Source organism: Phalangium opilio, unplaced genomic scaffold (genome assembly GCF_054372755.1).
Source record: "Phalangium opilio isolate 3A_F unplaced genomic scaffold, DU_Popi_V2 ptg000017l_1, whole genome shotgun sequence".
NCBI classification, from domain to species: Eukaryota; Metazoa; Arthropoda; class Arachnida; order Opiliones; family Phalangiidae; genus Phalangium; species Phalangium opilio.
The window spans coordinates 12,681,365-12,696,504 of record NW_028324151.1 but is presented as its reverse complement, the minus strand read 5'-3'; the positions used below and the strand labels follow the sequence as shown (position 1 = coordinate 12,696,504).

Below are 15,140 nucleotides of genomic sequence, written 5' to 3'. Positions count from 1 at the left end.
CCAATAGGTTAGTGGTTCGAGCCCACCCGGGAACGGCGTTATGGGATCTCAAATGTAACGTAAAAAGTCAGAGTTTTTCCACAATACCTGACGAGCATTTAATTTTTGGGCTTCCTTGGCGCAATGGTTAGCGCGATCAGCTGTTAACCGAAGGGTTGTTGGTTCGAGCCCACCCGGGAGAGGTGTTTTGGTGTCTCAGAAGTAGCGTGAAAAGTCATAACTTTTCCACAATACCTGACAACCATTTAATTTCTGAGCTTCCGTGGCTCAATGGTTAGCGCGTTCGGCTGTTAACCAATAGTTTGATGGTTCGAGCCGACCCGGGAGCGGTGTTAAGGGTTTTCAAATGTAACGTAAAAAGAAAAGTTTTTCCACAATACCTGACGGAAATTTAATTTTTGGGCTTCCGTTGCGCAATGGTTAGCGCGTTCGGCTGTTAACCGAAAGGTTGGTGGTTCGATCACACCCGGGAGCGGTGTTGTGTAGTCTCAAATGTAACGTAAAAAGAAAAGTTTTTCCACAATACCTGACGAACATTTAATTTTTGGGCTTCCGTGGCGCAATGGTTAGCGCGTTCGGCTGTTAACCGAAAGGTTGGTGGTTCGAGCGCACCCGGGAGCGGTGTTGTGCAGTCTCAAATGTAACGTAAAAAGTCAGAGTTTTTCCACAATACCTGACGAGCATTTAATTTTTGGGCTTCCTTGGCGCAATGGTTAGCGCGTTCAGCTGTTAACCGAAGGGTTGGTGGTTCGAGCCCACCCGGGAGAGGTGTTTTGGTGTCTCAGATGTAGCGTAAAAATTCAAAACTTTTCCTCAATACGTGACAAACATTTAATTTCTGAGCTTCCGTGGCTCAATGGTTAGCGCGTTCGGCTGTTAACCAAAAGGTTGGTGGTTCGAGCCCACTCGGGAGCGGCGTTATGGGATCTCAAATGTAACGTAAAAATTCAGAATTTTTCCACAATACCTGACGAACATTTTATTTTTGGGCTTCCGTATCGCAATGGTTAGCGCATTCAGCTGTTAACCCAAAGGTTGGTAATTCGAGCCCACCCGGGAGAGGTGTTGTGGGGTCTCAGATGTAGCGTGAAAAGTCCTAGCTTTTCCACAATACCTGACAACCATTTAATTTCTGAGCTTCCGTGGCTCAATGGTTAGCGCGTTCGGCAGTTAACCAATAGGTTGGTGGTTCGAGCCCACCCGGGAGCGTTGTTATGTAGTCTCAAATTTAACGTTAAAAGAAAAGTTTTTCCACAATACCTGACGGACATTGAATTTTTGGGCTTCCGTGGCGCAATGGTTAGCGCGTTCAGCTGTTAACCGAAAGGTTGGTGGTTCGAGCCCACCCGGGAGAGGTGTTGTGGGGTCTCAGATGTAGCGTGAAAAGTCAGAGTTTTTCAACAATACCTGACGAACATTTAACTTTTGGGCTTCCGTGGCGCAATGGTTAGCGCGTTCAGCTGTTAACCGAAAGGTTTTTGGTTCGAGCCCACCCGGAAGAGGTGTTGTGGGGTCTCAGATGTAGCGTGAAAAGTCATAACTTTTCCCCAATACGTGACAACCATTTAATTTCTGAGCTTCCGTGGCTCAATGGTTAGCGCGTTCGGCTGTTAACCGAAAGGTTGGTGGTTCGAGCCCACCCGGGAGCGGTGTTGTGTAGTCTCAAATGAAACGTAAAAAGAAAAGTTTTTCCACAATACCTGACGACCATTTATTTTTTGGGCTTCCTTGGCGCAATGGTTAGCGCGTTCGGCTGTTAACCGAAAGGTTGGTGGTTCGAGCCCACCCGGGAGCGGTGTTGTGTAGTCTCAAATGAAACGTAAAAAGAAAAGTTTTTCCACAATACGTGACAAACATTTAATTTCTGAGCTTCCGTGGCTCAATGGTTAGCGCTTTCGGCTGTTAACCAATAGGTTGGTGGTTCGAACCCACCCGGGAGAGGTGACGTGGGGTCTCAGATGTAGCGTAAAAAGTCAGAGTTTTTCCACAATATCTGACGAACATTTAATTTTTGGGCTTCCGTGGCGCAATGGTTAGCGCGTTCAGCTGTTAACCGAAAGGTTGGTGGTTCGAGCCCACCCGGGAGAGGTGTTGTGGGGTCTCAGATGTAGCGTGAAAAGTCAGAGTTTTTCAACAATACCTGACGAACATTTAACTTTTGGGCTTCCGTGGAGCAATGGTTAGCGCGTTCAGCTGTTAACCGAAAGGTTGGTGGTTCGAACCCACCCGGGAGAGGTGTTGTGGGGTCTCAGATGTAGCGTAAAAAGTCAAAACTTTTCCACAATACGTGACAAACATTTAATTTCTGAGCTTCCTTGGCGCAATGGTTAGCGCGTTCGGCTGTTAACCGAAAGGTTGCTGGTTCGAGCCCACCCGGGAGAGGTGTTGTGGGGTCTCAGATGTTGCGTAAAAAGTCAAAACTTTTCCACAATACGTGACAAACATTTAATTTCTGAGCTTCCGTGGCTCAATGGTTAGCGCTTTCGGCTGTTAACCAATAGGTTGGTGGTTCGAACCCTCCCGGGAGCGGTGTTATGGGATCTCAAATGTAACGTAAAAAGTCAGAGTTTTTCCACAATACCTGACGAACATTTAATTTTTGGGCTTCCGTGGCGCAATGGTTATCGCGTTCGGCTCTTAACCAATAGGTTGCTGGTTCGAGCCCACCCGGGAGCGGTGTTGTGAAGTCTCAAATGTGACGTAAAAAGCCAAAGTTTTTCCACAATACCTGAAGACCTTTTCATTTCTGTGCTTGTTTGGCTCCATGGTTAGCGCGTTCGGCTGTTAACCGAAAGGTTGGTGGTTCGAGCCCACCCGGGAGAGGTGTTTCGGTGTCTCAGATGTAGCGTAAAAAGTCAAAACGTTTCCACAATACGTGACAAAAATTTAATTTCTTAGCTTCCGTGGCTCAATGGTTAGCGCGTTCGGCTGTTAACCAATAGGTTTGGTGGTTCGAGCCCACACGGGAGCGGCGTTATGGGATCTCAAATGTAACGTAAAAAGTCAGAGTTTTTCCACAATACCTGATGAACATTTAATTTTTGGGCCACCGTGGCGCAATGGTTAGCGCGTTCGGCTGTTAACCGAAAGGTTGCTGGTTCGAGCCCACCCGGGAGAGGTGTTGTGGGGTCTCAGATGTTGCGTAAAAAGTCAAAACTTTTCCACAATACGTGACAAACATTTAATTTCTGAGCTTCCGTGGCTCAATGGTTAGCGCTTTCGGCTGTTAACCAATAGGTTGGTGGTTCGAACCCAGCCGGGAGCGGTGTTATGGGATCTCAAATGTAACGTAAAAAGTCAGAGTTTTTCCACAATACCTGACGAACATTTAATTTTTGAGCTTCCTTGGCGCAATGGTTAGCGCGTTCAGCTGTTAACCGAAAGGTTGGTGGTTCGAGCCCAAGGGGTGCTTATTTGCGAAAAAAAACGTCTCGCTGAAAGGAAAATTCTCTCTCCTCTCCGGGCAGTCGCGAGTGACGTAGCTGGATCCCAACAGCCTTTGGAAAGTAGATTTTTGGGGGTATTACGCGGATTTCAAAAATGTCTGTCTTAGCAAAATGCGTGAAGTGGAATATTTTTCTATTGCATATTATAACGTATACGTTTCCAAATTCTTAACACAGTAGACCTAAATGAATATATAACTTCTTAATTTTTGATTCTATAAATTCAGCTCTCAATAGTCCATTTTATTTTTAACAAAAATGAGGTAGAAATTTAGAAAATTATCACATACTTTAGCTTTAACATGTGTTGTAATTAGGACACTTTGTTTACAATAAAATTTATTGACTAGCCTAGAAACGCTAGTGTAATACTGTATCAACTGTAGAACCAAATTTATCACAAATGTATCTGAGAATTATAAATATTCTGTTTCTACATAGTGAGCTTTTCCATTTTCTTCTCCCGATATACCTTTTGTCCTTATTAATGAATTATCACAGTCAAGCACGGAGCACCGCAGGCCAGGCATTTTATTTCAGCTGTAACTTAAAATGAGATGCAGTCTGAACTTAGGCAGATTACAAATTGAATTGATGTTCAATCTTAATTCTTAAATGGAAAGTTGGAGCTAAGCCTTGGTCGCTATAATTTATGAAATTTAGAGTTTAATAGTAATACCACTCATGTATTGCTTGAAATTAGCATAAAAGGGGTTTATTCTTACGTTATTTGAAACTTGAAAAACTTTCAAAGCTCGACATTTTTAATTTTCATTTTTAACCAACCGCGGTGAACCGCCGCAGGACGCGGCAAGTCCCCGGCCAAACTTCGCACTCGAGTCGTTACTGGGTTCCCGGCTTCCCGCGTTTAACTTTCCTCCTATAGGAGGAACGGGCCATTATTCGAGAGGATGCTCAAACGCGAAGTCTTGTTTCCTTTGGTTCCCCGGGATCCAACCACGTCATAAGAAGGGAAAAAACCAAAGTATTGCCCCCCGTTTTTCGAGCCAGATTTTTCGTTTTAAAAAACGGCTTTATAAGCCAACCTTATAATACGAAGTTTCTATAAGAACCTTGGTTCGAGCCCACCCGGGAGAGGTGTTGTGGGGTCTCAGATGTAGCGTGAAAAGTCATAACTTTTCCACAATACCTGACAACCATTTAATTTCTGAGCTTCCGTGGCTCAATGGTTAGTGCGTTCGGCAGTTAACCAATAGGTTGGTGGTTCGAGCCCACCCGGGAGCGGTGTTATATAGTCTCAAATGTAACGTTAAAAGAAAAGTTTTTCCACAATACCTGACGGACATTTAATTTTTGGGCTTCCTTGGCGCAATGGTTAGCGCGTTCGGCTGTTAACTGAAAGGTTGGTGGTTCGAGCCCACCCGGGAGCGGTGTTAAGGGATCTCAAATGTAACGTAAAAAGGCAAAGTTTTTCCACAATACCTGAAGACCTTTTCATTTCTGTGCTTGTTTGGCTCCATGGTTAGCGCGTTCGGCTGTTAACCGAAAGGTTGGTGGTTCGAGCCCACCCGGGAGAGGTGTTTCGGTGTCTCAGATGTAGCGTAAAAAGTCAAAACTTTTCCACAATACGTGACAAAAATTTAATTTCTGAGCTTCCGTGGCTCAATGGTTAGCGCGTTCGGCTGTTAACCAATAGGTTTGGTGGTTCGAGCCCACACGGGAGCGGCGTTATGGGATCTCAAATGTAACGTAAAAAGTCAGAGTTTTTCCACAATACCTGATGAACATTTAATTTTTGGGCCACCGTGGCGCAATGGTTAGCGCGTTCGGCTGTTAACCGAAAGGTTGCTGGTTCGAGCCCACCCGGGAGAGGTGTTGTGGGGTCTCAGATGTTGCGTAAAAAGTCAAAACTTTTCCACAATACCTGACAACCATTTAATTTCTGAGCTTCCGTGGCTCAATGGTTAGCGCGTTCGGCTGTTAACCGAAAGGTTGGTGGTTCGAGCCCACCCGGGAGCGGTGTTAAGGGATCTCAAATGTAACGTAAAAAGTCAAAGTTTTTCCACAATACCTGAAGACCTTTTCATTCCTGAGCTTGTTTGGCTCCATGGTTAGCGCGTTCGGCTGTTAACCAATAAGTTGGTGGTTCGAGCCCATCCGGGAGAGGTGACGTGGGGTCTCAGATGTAGCGTGAAAAGTCTTAACTTTTCCACAATACCTGACAACCATTTAATTTCTGAGCTTCCGTGGCTCAATGGTTAGTGCGTTCGGCAGTTAACCAATAGGTTGGTGGTTCGAGCCCACCCGGGAGCGGTGTTATATAGTCTCAAATGTAACGTTAAAAGAAAAGTTTTTCCACAATACCTGACGGACATTTAATTTTTGGGCTTCCTTGGCGCAATGGTTAGCGCGTTCGGCTGTTAACCGAAAGGTTGGTGGTTCGATCACACCCGGGAGCGGTGTTGTGTAGTCTCAAATGTAACGTAAAAAGAAAAGTTTTTCCACAATACCTGACGAACATTTAATTTTTGGGCTTCCGTGGCGCAATGGTTAGCGCGTTCAGCTGTTAACTGAAAGGTTGGTGGTTCGAGCCCACCCGGGAGCGGTGTTAAGGGATCTCAAATGTAACGTAAAAAGTCAAAGTTTTTCCACAATACCTGAAGACCTTTTCATTTCTGTGCTTGTTTGGCTCCATGGTTAGCGCGTTCGGCTGTTAACCGTAAGGTTGGTGGTTCGAGCCCACCCGGGAGAGGTGTTTCGGTGTCTCAGATGTAGCGTAAAAAGTCAAAACTTTTCCACAATACGTGACAAAAATTTAATTTCTGAGCTTCCGTGGCTCAATGGTTAGCGCGTTCGGCTGTTAACCAATAGGTTTGGTGGTTCGAGCCCACACGGGAGCGGCGTTATGGGATCTCAAATGTAACGTAAAAAGTCAGAGTTTTTCCACAATACCTGATGAACATTTAATTTTTGGGCCACCGTGGCGCAATGGTTAGCGTAATCGGTTTCGGGTTATCTAGTTCTATTTTCATTGTTGCTCGATCGGTGCGTCCAATATGGTTTATCCCGTTAGAGAGGATGTCTCGGTACTCGTTTAAGAGGTCTATCAATAGTTTCTTCTCGTCATTGGTCACCGTTGGGCCAATGTTTACCTCTTCTTCTGCAACGGAGCTTAGGATGCGTTCCTCCATGTGCATGATCTCTGGATTCGTGTTTGTTTGGCTTTCCGTGCAAACATCTGCGCGAGCGATACTCTGCCCGCTCATAAAGGTGAGTTCTTTGTCCGAAATGTTCATGATCGGGATCGTTGTTTGTCCTTTCGCGTTTAATCGTGTAATACTTCGTGGAATACAATGTTCGTAACTTGGATTCTGACGCATCTGCAGTTCGATGAATAAATCTGTCTCTGGCATGCTCTGTTCGCCAATGTGTACATCGACAAATCCTATGTATTTTGGAGCTATTACCGTAGCTTCTTTTGTCCAAAGTTTCAGACTCGGTTTCGGTAAGTCTGGTATGTGGAAGTTCCGTAGACAGTCGTCTTCTTCCGTCATTGTTTCCGTTTCTTCAAAAATGCGTATTGTATTACTGCGGCGGACGATTACTACGTGTGGTTGCTCTGAAAACGGCTGTCCTACCAACAGTGGTATAGCCTGCGCTTCGTCGGGGACTACTTGGATTTCTACGTGTGCAGTAGCTTGATCAATTTTTAAAGTTGCCTCGCATACTCCTAGTATCTTCGTAACTGCGGATCCGTAGCCCTCGATAACTGATCCATTCTTTGGTAACTCGTATTCGATTCCAAGGCGTTGAGCATCACTTACTCTGAGCGCGACGCATTTGCTTCTTTTCATCGTTAATTTCGTTAATTGCAGTATTCTTTTCGATTTTGTTTTTAAACATAAGCGTTAGGAACGTATTTCATTTCGTATTCGTTTGAGCATGAAATAACATTGACCATTTGGGAACGTTCAATGGACAACGTGTTCGTTAGGGTTAATTTAGGCTTAGCGTTCCAAGTCTCTCATAACGTTGGTAACTCACTCAAAACATTATATCAGGGCGTAGTTTTGAGTATATCCCACTTCTGAATTGTTGACGTTGATATATGATTGAGTTACGAGACTTGGGTTTAATTAACAAGAGGTTTTAATGAGAGAAAAGTAATACTGCTTACATAATTGTCGGAGTTGGTTGGGCATGACTATACCCGACCAACGCTGCATAAAAAGAGTAGGGAGCAAAGGTACGTTACAATGCTCCTTAGGTTTTACGAAAAAGTAAAAGGGGTGGCGCCATCTATACATATCTAGGGGAAACCTTGAGGTGGCGCGAGATACAAATAAGGGTACATGTGGTAGGATGCGATAGTTAACACGTGGCTCAATGGTTATCGCGTTCGGCTGTTAACCAATAGGTTGATGGTTCGAGCCCACCCGGGAGCGGTGTTAAGGGTTTTCAAATGTAACGTAAAAAGATAAGTTTTTCCACAATACCTGACGGAAATTTAATTTTTGGGCTTCCGTTGCGCAATGGTTAGCGCGTTCGGCTGTTAACCGAAAGGTTGGTGGTTCGATCACACCCGGGAGCGGTGTTGTGTAGTCTCAAATGTAACGTAAAAAGAAAAGTTTTTCCACAATACCTGACGAATATTTAATTTTTGGGCTTCCGTGGCGCAATGGTTAGCGCGTTCGGCTGTTAACCGAAAGGTTGGTGGTTCGAGCGCACCCGGGAGCGGTGTTGTGCAGTCTCAAATGTAACGTAAAAAGTCAGAGTTTTTCCACAATACCTGACGAGCATTTAATTTTTGGGCTTCCTTGGCGCAAAGTTTAGCGCGTTCAGCTGTTAACCGAAAGGTTGGTGGTTCGAGCCCACCCGGGAGAGGTGTTTTGGTGTCTCAGATGTAGCGTAAAAAGTCAAAACTTTTCCACAATACGTGACAAACATTTAATTTCTGAGCTTCCGTGGCTCAATGGTTAGCACGTTCGGCTGTTAACCAATAGGTTAGTGGTTCGAGCCCACCCGGGAACGGCGTTATGGGATCTCAAATGTAACGTAAAAAGTCAGAGTTTTTCCACAATACCTGACGAGCATTTAATTTTTGGGCTTCCTTGGCGCAATGGTTAGCGCGTTCAGCTGTTAACCGAAGGGTTGTTGGTTCGAGCCCACCCGGGAGAGGTGTTTTGGTGTCTCAGAAGTAGCGTGAAAAGTCATAACTTTTCCACAATACCTGACAACCATTTAATTTCTGAGCTTCCGTGGCTCAATGGTTAGCGCGTTCGGCTGTTAACCAATAGTTTGATGGTTCGAGCCGACCCGGGAGCGGTGTTAAGGGTTTTCAAATGTAACGTAAAAAGAAAAGTTTTTCCACAATACCTGACGGAAATTTAATTTTTGGGCTTCCGTTGCGCAATGGTTAGCGCGTTCGGCTGTTAACCGAAAGGTTGGTGGTTCGATCACACCCGGGAGCGGTGTTGTGTAGTCTCAAATGTAACGTAAAAAGAAAAGTTTTTCCACAATACCTGACGAACATTTAATTTTTGGGCTTCCGTGGCGCAATGGTTAGCGCGTTCGGCTGTTAACCGAAAGGTTGGTGGTTCGAGCGCACCCGGGAGCGGTGTTGTGCAGTCTCAAATGTAACGTAAAAAGTCAGAGTTTTTCCACAATACCTGACGAGCATTTAATTTTTGGGCTTCCTTGGCGCAATGGTTAGCGCGTTCAGCTGTTAACCGAAGGGTTGGTGGTTCGAGCCCACCCGGGAGAGGTGTTTTGGTGTCTCAGATGTAGCGTAAAAATTCAAAACTTTTCCTCAATACGTGACAAACATTTAATTTCTGAGCTTCCGTGGCTCAATGGTTAGCGCGTTCGGCTGTTAACCAAAAGGTTGGTGGTTCGAGCCCACTCGGGAGCGGCGTTATGGGATCTCAAATGTAACGTAAAAATTCAGAATTTTTCCACAATACCTGACGAACATTTTATTTTTGGGCTTCCGTATCGCAATGGTTAGCGCATTCAGCTGTTAACCCAAAGGTTGGTAATTCGAGCCCACCCGGGAGAGGTGTTGTGGGGTCTCAGATGTAGCGTGAAAAGTCCTAACTTTTCCACAATACCTGACAACCATTTAATTTCTGAGCTTCCGTGGCTCAATGGTTAGCGCGTTCGGCAGTTAACCAATAGGTTGGTGGTTCGAGCCCACCCGGGAGCGTTGTTATGTAGTCTCAAATTTAACGTTAAAAGAAAAGTTTTTCCACAATACCTGACGGACATTGAATTTTTGGGCTTCCGTGGCGCAATGGTTAGCGCGTTCAGCTGTTAACCGAAAGGTTGGTGGTTCGAGCCCACCCGGGAGAGGTGTTGTGGGGTCTCAGATGTAGCGTGAAAAGTCAGAGTTTTTCAACAATACCTGACGAACATTTAACTTTTGGGCTTCCGTGGCGCAATGGTTAGCGCGTTCAGCTGTTAACCGAAAGGTTTTTGGTTCGAGCCCACCCGGAAGAGGTGTTGTGGGGTCTCAGATGTAGCGTGAAAAGTCATAACTTTTCCCCAATACGTGACAACCATTTAATTTCTGAGCTTCCGTGGCTCAATGGTTAGCGCGTTCGGCTGTTAACCGAAAGGTTGGTGGTTCGAGCCCACCCGGGAGCGGTGTTGTGTAGTCTCAAATGAAACGTAAAAAGAAAAGTTTTTCCACAATACCTGACGACCATTTATTTTTTGGGCTTCCTTGGCGCAATGGTTAGCGCGTTCGGCTGTTAACCGAAAGGTTGGTGGTTCGAGCCCACCCGGGAGCGGTGTTGTGTAGTCTCAAATGAAACGTAAAAAGAAAAGTTTTTCCACAATACGTGACAAACATTTAATTTCTGAGCTTCCGTGGCTCAATGGTTAGCGCTTTCGGCTGTTAACCAATAGGTTGGTGGTTCGAACCCACCCGGGAGAGGTGACGTGGGGTCTCAGATGTAGCGTAAAAAGTCAGAGTTTTTCCACAATATCTGACGAACATTTAATTTTTGGGCTTCCGTGGCGCAATGGTTAGCGCGTTCAGCTGTTAACCGAAGGGTTGGTGGTTCGAGCCCACCCGGGAGAGGTGTTTTGGTGTCTCAGATGTAGCGTAAAAATTCAAAACTTTTCCTCAATACGTGACAAACATTTAATTTCTGAGCTTCCGTGGCTCAATGGTTAGCGCGTTCGGCTGTTAACCAAAAGGTTGGTGGTTCGAGCCCACTCGGGAGCGGCGTTATGGGATCTCAAATGTAACGTAAAAATTCAGAATTTTTCCACAATACCTGACGAACATTTTATTTTTGGGCTTCCGTATCGCAATGGTTAGCGCATTCAGCTGTTAACCCAAAGGTTGGTAATTCGAGCCCACCCGGGAGAGGTGTTGTGGGGTCTCAGATGTAGCGTGAAAAGTCCTAACTTTTCCACAATACCTGACAACCATTTAATTTCTGAGCTTCCGTGGCTCAATGGTTAGCGCGTTCGGCAGTTAACCAATAGGTTGGTGGTTCGAGCCCACCCGGGAGCGTTGTTATGTAGTCTCAAATTTAACGTTAAAAGAAAAGTTTTTCCACAATACCTGACGGACATTGAATTTTTGGGCTTCCGTGGCGCAATGGTTAGCGCGTTCAGCTGTTAACCGAAAGGTTGGTGGTTCGAGCCCACCCGGGAGAGGTGTTGTGGGGTCTCAGATGTAGCGTGAAAAGTCAGAGTTTTTCAACAATACCTGACGAACATTTAACTTTTGGGCTTCCGTGGCGCAATGGTTAGCGCGTTCAGCTGTTAACCGAAAGGTTTTTGGTTCGAGCCCACCCGGAAGAGGTGTTGTGGGGTCTCAGATGTAGCGTGAAAAGTCATAACTTTTCCCCAATACGTGACAACCATTTAATTTCTGAGCTTCCGTGGCTCAATGGTTAGCGCGTTCGGCTGTTAACCGAAAGGTTGGTGGTTCGAGCCCACCCGGGAGCGGTGTTGTGTAGTCTCAAATGAAACGTAAAAAGAAAAGTTTTTCCACAATACCTGACGACCATTTATTTTTTGGGCTTCCTTGGCGCAATGGTTAGCGCGTTCGGCTGTTAACCGAAAGGTTGGTGGTTCGAGCCCACCCGGGAGCGGTGTTGTGTAGTCTCAAATGAAACGTAAAAAGAAAAGTTTTTCCACAATACGTGACAAACATTTAATTTCTGAGCTTCCGTGGCTCAATGGTTAGCGCTTTCGGCTGTTAACCAATAGGTTGGTGGTTCGAACCCACCCGGGAGAGGTGACGTGGGGTCTCAGATGTAGCGTAAAAAGTCAGAGTTTTTCCACAATATCTGACGAACATTTAATTTTTGGGCTTCCGTGGCGCAATGGTTAGCGCGTTCAGCTGTTAACCGAAAGGTTGGTGGTTCGAGCCCACCCGGGAGAGGTGTTGTGGGGTCTCAGATGTAGCGTGAAAAGTCAGAGTTTTTCAACAATACCTGACGAACATTTAACTTTTGGGCTTCCGTGGAGCAATGGTTAGCGCGTTCAGCTGTTAACCGAAAGGTTGGTGGTTCGAACCCACCCGGGAGAGGTGTTGTGGGGTCTCAGATGTAGCGTAAAAAGTCAAAACTTTTCCACAATACGTGACAAACATTTAATTTCTGAGCTTCCTTGGCGCAATGGTTAGCGCGTTCGGCTGTTAACCGAAAGGTTGCTGGTTCGAGCCCACCCGGGAGAGGTGTTGTGGGGTCTCAGATGTTGCGTAAAAAGTCAAAACTTTTCCACAATACGTGACAAACATTTAATTTCTGAGCTTCCGTGGCTCAATGGTTAGCGCTTTCGGCTGTTAACCAATAGGTTGGTGGTTCGAACCCACCCGGGAGCGGTGTTATGGGATCTCAAATGTAACGTAAAAAGTCAGAGTTTTTCCACAATACCTGACGAACATTTAATTTTTGGGCTTCCGTGGCGCAATGGTTATCGCGTTCGGCTCTTAACCAATAGGTTGCTGGTTCGAGCCCACCCGGGAGCGGTGTTGTGAAGTCTCAAATGTGACGTAAAAAGCCAAAGTTTTTCCACAATACCTGAAGACCTTTTCATTTCTGTGCTTGTTTGGCTCCATGGTTAGCGCGTTCGGCTGTTAACCGAAAGGTTGGTGGTTCGAGCCCACCCGGGAGAGGTGTTTCGGTGTCTCAGATGTAGCGTAAAAAGTCAAAACGTTTCCACAATACGTGACAAAAATTTAATTTCTTAGCTTCCGTGGCTCAATGGTTAGCGCGTTCGGCTGTTAACCAATAGGTTTGGTGGTTCGAGCCCACACGGGAGCGGCGTTATGGGATCTCAAATGTAACGTAAAAAGTCAGAGTTTTTCCACAATACCTGATGAACATTTAATTTTTGGGCCACCGTGGCGCAATGGTTAGCGCGTTCGGCTGTTAACCGAAAGGTTGCTGGTTCGAGCCCACCCGGGAGAGGTGTTGTGGGGTCTCAGATGTTGCGTAAAAAGTCAAAACTTTTCCACAATACGTGACAAACATTTAATTTCTGAGCTTCCGTGGCTCAATGGTTAGCGCTTTCGGCTGTTAACCAATAGGTTGGTGGTTCGAACCCAGCCGGGAGCGGTGTTATGGGATCTCAAATGTAACGTAAAAAGTCAGAGTTTTTCCACAATACCTGACGAACATTTAATTTTTGAGCTTCCTTGGCGCAATGGTTAGCGCGTTCAGCTGTTAACCGAAAGGTTGGTGGTTCGAGCCCAAGGGGTGCTTATTTGCGAAAAAAAACGTCTCGCTGAAAGGAAAATTCTCTCTCCTCTCCGGGCAGTCGCGAGTGACGTAGCTGGATCCCAACAGCCTTTGGAAAGTAGATTTTTGGGGGTATTACGCGGATTTCAAAAATGTCTGTCTTAGCAAAATGCGTGAAGTGGAATATTTTTCTATTGCATATTATAACGTATACGTTTCCAAATTCTTAACACAGTAGACCTAAATGAATATATAACTTCTTAATTTTTGATTCTATAAATTCAGCTCTCAATAGTCCATTTTATTTTTAACAAAAATGAGGTAGAAATTTAGAAAATTATCACATACTTTAGCTTTAACATGTGTTGTAATTAGGACACTTTGTTTACAATAAAATTTATTGACTAGCCTAGAAACGCTAGTGTAATACTGTATCAACTGTAGAACCAAATTTATCACAAATGTATCTGAGAATTATAAATATTCTGTTTCTACATAGTGAGCTTTTCCATTTTCTTCTCCCGATATACCTTTTGTCCTTATTAATGAATTATCACAGTCAAGCACGGAGCACCGCAGGCCAGGCATTTTATTTCAGCTGTAACTTAAAATGAGATGCAGTCTGAACTTAGGCAGATTACAAATTGAATTGATGTTCAATCTTAATTCTTAAATGGAAAGTTGGAGCTAAGCCTTGGTCGCTATAATTTATGAAATTTAGAGTTTAATAGTAATACCACTCATGTATTGCTTGAAATTAGCATAAAAGGGGTTTATTCTTACGTTATTTGAAACTTGAAAAACTTTCAAAGCTCGACATTTTTAATTTTCATTTTTAACCAACCGCGGTGAACCGCCGCAGGACGCGGCAAGTCCCCGGCCAAACTTCGCACTCGAGTCGTTACTGGGTTCCCGGCTTCCCGCGTTTAACTTTCCTCCTATAGGAGGAACGGGCCATTATTCGAGAGGATGCTCAAACGCGAAGTCTTGTTTCCTTTGGTTCCCCGGGATCCAACCACGTCATAAGAAGGGAAAAAACCAAAGTATTGCCCCCCGTTTTTCGAGCCAGATTTTTCGTTTTAAAAAACGGCTTTATAAGCCAACCTTATGATACGAAGTTTCTATAAGAACCTTGGTTCGAGCCCACCCGGGAGAGGTGTTGTGGGGTCTCAGATGTAGCGTGAAAAGTCATAACTTTTCCACAATACCTGACAACCATTTAATTTCTGAGCTTCCGTGGCTCAATGGTTAGTGCGTTCGGCAGTTAACCAATAGGTTGGTGGTTCGAGCCCACCCGGGAGCGGTGTTATATAGTCTCAAATGTAACGTTAAAAGAAAAGTTTTTCCACAATACCTGACGGACATTTAATTTTTGGGCTTCCTTGGCGCAATGGTTAGCGCGTTCGGCTGGTAACCGAAAGGTTGGTGGTTCGATCACACCCGGGAGCGGTGTTGTGTAGTCTCAAATGTAACGTAAAAAGAAAAGTTTTTCCACAATACCTGACGAACATTTAATTTTTGGGCTTCCGTGGCGCAATGCTTAGCGCGTTCAGCTGTTAACTGAAAGGTTGGTGGTTCGAGCCCACCCGGGAGCGGTGTTAAGGGATCTCAAATGTAACGTAAAAAGTCAAAGTTTTTCCACAATACCTGAAGACCTTTTCATTTCTGTGCTTGTTTGGCTCCATGGTTAGCGCGTTCGGCTGTTAACCGAAAGGTTGGTGGTTCGAGCCCACCCGGGAGAGGTGTTTCGGTGTCTCAGATGTAGCGTAAAAAGTCAAAACTTTTCCACAATACGTGACAAAAATTTAATTTCTGAGCTTCCGTGGCTCAATGGTTAGCGCGTTCGGCTGTTAACCAATAGGTTTGGTGGTTCGAGCCCACACGGGAGCGGCGTTATGGGATCTCAAATGTAACGTAAAAAGTCAGAGTTTTTCCACAATACCTGATGAACATTTAATTTTTGGGCCACCGTGGCGCAATGGTTAGCGCGTTCGGCTGTTAACCGAAAGGTTGCTGGTTCGAGCCCACC

At 45.2% G+C, this 15,140-nt stretch overlaps 2 long non-coding RNA genes and 1 other non-coding gene across 3 annotated transcripts; 1 reads left to right on the top strand and 2 right to left on the bottom strand.

Moving 5' to 3' along the window:
• Nucleotides 1-3,668: 3,668 nt before the first annotated feature.
• Nucleotides 3,669-4,729, bottom strand: LOC149704094 (uncharacterized). The gene is made up of 2 exons (XR_016381681.1): nucleotides 4,172-4,729; nucleotides 3,669-4,089 (listed from the first exon to the last, which is right to left on the bottom strand). It is a non-coding gene; the product is annotated as an uncharacterized LOC149704094 (long non-coding RNA).
• Nucleotides 4,730-13,391: 8,662 nt separating this feature from the next.
• Nucleotides 13,392-14,211, bottom strand: LOC149704093 (uncharacterized). Its single transcript, XR_016381680.1, has 2 exons — nucleotides 13,895-14,211; nucleotides 13,392-13,812 (listed from the first exon to the last, which is right to left on the bottom strand). It is a non-coding gene; the product is annotated as an uncharacterized LOC149704093 (long non-coding RNA).
• Nucleotides 14,212-14,487: 276 nt separating this feature from the next.
• TRNAT-GGU (transfer RNA threonine (anticodon GGU)) lies at nucleotides 14,488-14,560 on the top strand. Its single transcript has one exon. It is a non-coding gene; the product is annotated as a tRNA-Thr (tRNA).
• Nucleotides 14,561-15,140: the final 580 nt, after the last annotated feature.